Source organism: Amaranthus tricolor, chromosome 10 (assembly GCF_026212465.1).
Source record: "Amaranthus tricolor cultivar Red isolate AtriRed21 chromosome 10, ASM2621246v1, whole genome shotgun sequence".
Lineage (NCBI taxonomy): Eukaryota > Viridiplantae > Streptophyta > Magnoliopsida > Caryophyllales > Amaranthaceae > Amaranthus > Amaranthus tricolor.
The window spans coordinates 24,422,003-24,426,800 of NC_080056.1; the positions used below are offsets into that span (position 1 = coordinate 24,422,003).

Below are 4,798 nucleotides of genomic sequence, written 5' to 3' on the forward strand. Positions count from 1 at the left end.
CATCATGGAGTCTATCAAGTTCACACTATAGGAGTGGATCAAGTGTTTTGAAAGAGATTTCCCTTATAGCCCTCATCAACTCAAGGAGAACTTAGAAAGTTGTATGAAGCGGAAACAATCAAAGAGAAGAAATAGGAGAATTATGTAATAACAAATATATAAGGTGTATGAGCAATTGTGCTCCTCTTTTTTGGTGTGCGGAAATAGTTCATGTAACCTTTTTTGGCACATGACTACACACCAATTTTGCTTTACAATGGCTTTTTCCATATGGGGTTTTTCATGCCGACTTTTGGGTCTACTGTTTCATATGCCTTTTTTATCAATAATAAAATACATTATTTATCTAAAAAGACCAAGCCGATAGTATTTGCACTTTTAACTTCACGCACATTATGATATTTAATTTTGATATGCTTAATTTTTCTATGTAGTATTTAGATCTTAGCAATAGCCATAGCCATAGCAGATTTGTTATCACAATATATTCTAGTAGGTTATTTTTAAACTTTACTCATTTAAGTTAAAATTCTCTTAGCCTAACTGCTTGATTTGTGGTTGCGCATACTATAACGTACTTTGCTCCAATAGTTGATTGGGTAACGATATCTTGCTTTTGACTTAGCCAAGAAAATACTCCACTACTAAGTGAAAATATATATCCCGATTTACTTTTCATGTCATCTATTGATTCAGTCTAATCACTTTCTGAATACCAATTATTTAGAGTTTTGAATAAGTTTGTATTATATTCCATAGTCAAAACATGCTTTTGAATAATGTAGAACTCTCTTAATACCTTTTAGGTGCAATGACTCTAACTTTGCATAAAACAAGCCAAAGTGCTAATTCACAACAAAAAAACATATGGTTTAGACAAAATTGGGCGGAGCCTTTAGACGTTTTTTTGCGTCTAAAAACATTTTTTAGACGCTTTACAAACCGTCTAACAACATGTGTCACAACAGTTCAGACGCTTTTTTGGGACGTGTTTTGTTGTCTAAAATTGGTTACTTTTAGACGCTTTCGTTGTAAGAATTTTCCCACCTTGCTTTTTAATGTCTTTTCAACTTATTTGAGACAAACAAAAGCGTGGCAAAAGTACTTTCAAGCGTCTAAAATAATTAATTTTTAGATGCTTAAAGCGTCTGAAATAGTTGTTTTTTAGACAATTTAAAACGTGTATAGATTAACTAATTTAGACGATTATAGCATCAAAAACACTAAAAATCTCACCATAATAGTTTAGAATTGTGACATCCAAAAGTGTCTAGAAGCCCTGTATCTAATTTGCTTGCGTACTTATTCAACAGAAGTCAATATACAATTTTGCCACATCAAGCGATCAAGCAATAATTTACTCATCAACCACAAGATTATGATTAACATATACTTAAACTAAGAAGCAATTCACGTACAATTTTTCATTATATTTAGAGAAATTCCACATGGTAGCATCGAACTTTCATGAAACACCTGTGGTAGCATTTTTGTAAGATTTTTCAACATGGTAGCATCCAATTTATGCCTTATCTAAGTGACGTAGCACTTTCTGTTAAATTCTTGTCAATTTCTGTTTAATTCACTATTTTGACGTTTTTACCCTAATTAAGTATTGGTTGTTGTCTTTATAATTTCCCCCAAAACAATTGAGAACGTTGATGAATTAAACGGTAAATTAAACAGTGAATTAAACGTCAAAATTGTAAATTAAACATTTGAGCATAAAAATGATTCAGGGCAAATTATAAAGACGATAACACTTATTAAGGGTAGAAATTTCAAAATGGTGAATTAAATGGAAATTGACAAAAAATTAACAGAAATGTTACGGCAGTAAGATAAGGCATAAACTGGATGTTACCATGTGGAAAAATCTTACAAAAGTGTTACCACTGGCGTTTCACGAAAATTCGATGCTACCATGTGGAATTTCCCTTATATTAATTTAGTGCAAATTAACTTTGACAATATGTTCAAATATCAAAATATTGATAACCATTACAAAATAATAACCATAAACCATTTTTTAAACAAATTAAAAAGTTACAACAATATAGTTTGTATTGAGGTTTTCTCACCATATGAAGTTCAATAGCAATTTTAGAGAGTATTTTCACAAGTTTGCTTCTGCATTTCAAATCTGCTAGATTAAAAATTAAAACCTACAAAAAAAAAAGGTCGATTGGTGATTACTTTAGTTATAAAAACAAGAGTGGATAAAGAAACAAGTCACATTTTCTAGTTTTCGTTGATATATCACCGTCATTATTTGTTACTTCCAATTGTTTTACAACAATAAATTTAATAATAAAGCGTACTTATAAAGTTACATTTCCGACGAGCATAACTTTGTGAGCCTGTCCTACGCATTTAATCTCGCATTCCACGAGCTCTTTTCCTTATTGTCATTTGTGCAATTGAGAATTGTATTTAAAAAAAGAGGAAAGGAAGAAAATGAACTATGAATCCATAGTCTGCAATAAGAGAAGTTCATCAAGTTCACGAAAAATACATGCACAAATGACAATCAAAGAAGTGTAACGAAAAAGGAATTTCACAGTTCTTTTATAAAAGCAATCATGAGAAAAAACTTACAGCCAATATTAATGATTCCATGATATTGTTGATTCCATGAAAGCACAATATGTAACACTCATAAGCTAGTAAGTAGTAACTAGTTCCTTTTCTTCTTTTTTTATAGGGTTATCAGTGATGATGTTTATGTTTTGAATTGCTTTTCTAGCAATGATAAACCTTTTCACAACGATTTAGCATTGCAAAAACATAGAAGGATCTTCCAACACTTCTTACTTAAAAACAACAAAGACTAATGTATAACAAATATGACACATGATTCAGCCACTTATTGCCTGATGCCTTTAATGGACAGTAAGAGGAAACTAACAAAAGAAAAGAAGAAAAGGAGACAATAATGGCTGATAGCACACATGACTCTAGCATGCTTTATTATTTAATCATTAACTTAAATATACCAAAATGGTACGTATCAATGCAGTTGAGCTTCAAAAACATTGCTCATATAAGTTCATGACTAGCAATACTCAAATTGAGTAGTTGCAGGCTATCTTACTCGTATTCAGAAACTCATATATGACATAGCTACAGTTATGCAACTACAGTCCAGTTTCTACTAATTTATCGCAAAAGCAAGAAAATTTTAGCACTTCGCCCAATAAATCAAATACCGTGAAATATTTAAACATCAATGGCTAGTCAACTAACCTAATGTAACCATTCAATTAAGAATTAAGAGTAATGAAGAAAATAAGAAACTAATTTGACCTAAAGAAACCAATTTGACATAAACAACAATTAATAAACCAAATGTGACGGAAGCATCAAATAAGAAACCAAATTTGACATAAACTAAAATAAGAAACATCAATGGCTAGTCGATTAATCTAATGTAATCGGTTCATGAAAGATAGAAATAAGAAACCAATTGGACAAAACTTGAGTTGTTTAAGCCATTCGATTAACCATATACAACCATTCAATTAACCTAAAGAAACCATACCCGATTTTGCGAGTTGTAGAGGATGACAAGTTATGGGGTATAAAGAGTTGGCCGCGGAATTAGGATGGACAAGAGGCAGGAGGCGAATGAAAAGTAATGAAGAAATAGAAGAGTAATTGTTCTTGAGCAGTAATCAAAATGTAACTGCTGCTAAGCGGTTCTTTCTTATTTTTGGGATTATCCTGCTTTTTTCTTCTTAAATAATTAGAAGGAGGATTTTCGACGCTTAACAATGTATATTTAATTGACTGTTATATGCGTCTAAAACAAAGCGTATAACAGCTCCGTGTTTTTTTAAACACTTTTCACTGTGTCTAAAAAAAAAATGTCTAAAATCACTGTATTTGTTGTAGTGAATGAATAATAATGGCCTTGTTGCCGTTAGGTATAATTGGCTTCCTATTATACTTCTGTATTGATTCATATCAGCCTTTTTAGAATCAACATCTTTGCAATATTTCTCATGTTGAGCTAAAGGAGTGAATATTGGCTTGCAATTGACCATTTTAAATTTTGTTGAGATTTTCTCTGCATATTTTTTTTAACATATAAAGTCCCTTTGTTTATTTATTCAATTTCTATTCCAATAAAATAATCATTAGGCCCATATCAATCAATTTAAATTGATTCATCATATTTCGTTTAAATTCTTCTAGCAAAGATGATTCTCCAGTAATAATCCACATAAAGTGATACAATGATGACATCAAACCCATCAGATTTTATGTATAAGGTTGCTTTATTTGGACTTCTCTTGAATTCTTGTTGAATAAAGAAATCATCAATTCTACTATACCAAGCTTGTGGAGCTTGCTTGATCCCATATAGTGTTTCTTTAAATTAAGTACTTTATTTTCTTTTAATTTCACAATAAAATCAGGAGGTTGTTCAATATATATCTATTTTTAAAGAAATCCATTAATAAAAGTAGACATCAAGTTGAAAATTTTTCAATTATTGTTATGCACCTAAGCAAGAATTACCCTTATTGTATCATATCTTAATACTATGGAAAATAACAAGGAAAGCCTTGTGCTTTTGAATTGAGCAATCAGGATTCACTTTTGCCTTGAATATCCATTTTATACCAATGACATCTCTCTTAGGTGGCTTGTTGTGCAATTCCCATGTTTGTTTTTTCTTGATAATGCAAATTTCTTCTTTCATAGTAGCTGTCCATACTTCACATTTAAAAGCTTGTTCATAATTAGCTGGTTCTTAAGTAGCATGACAACACTATTCACATCGTTCATGTTC

The 4,798-nt window shown here is 30.8% G+C and overlaps 1 long non-coding RNA gene across 1 annotated transcript; it reads right to left on the reverse strand.

Moving 5' to 3' along the window:
* Window positions 1-1,345: 1,345 nt before the first annotated feature.
* On the reverse strand, window positions 1,346-3,859 carry LOC130825352 (uncharacterized). The gene is made up of 2 exons (XR_009046878.1): window positions 3,542-3,859; window positions 1,346-2,165 (listed from the first exon to the last, which is right to left on the reverse strand). It is a non-coding gene; the product is annotated as an uncharacterized LOC130825352 (long non-coding RNA).
* Between the last annotated feature and the right edge of the window lie 939 nt (window positions 3,860-4,798).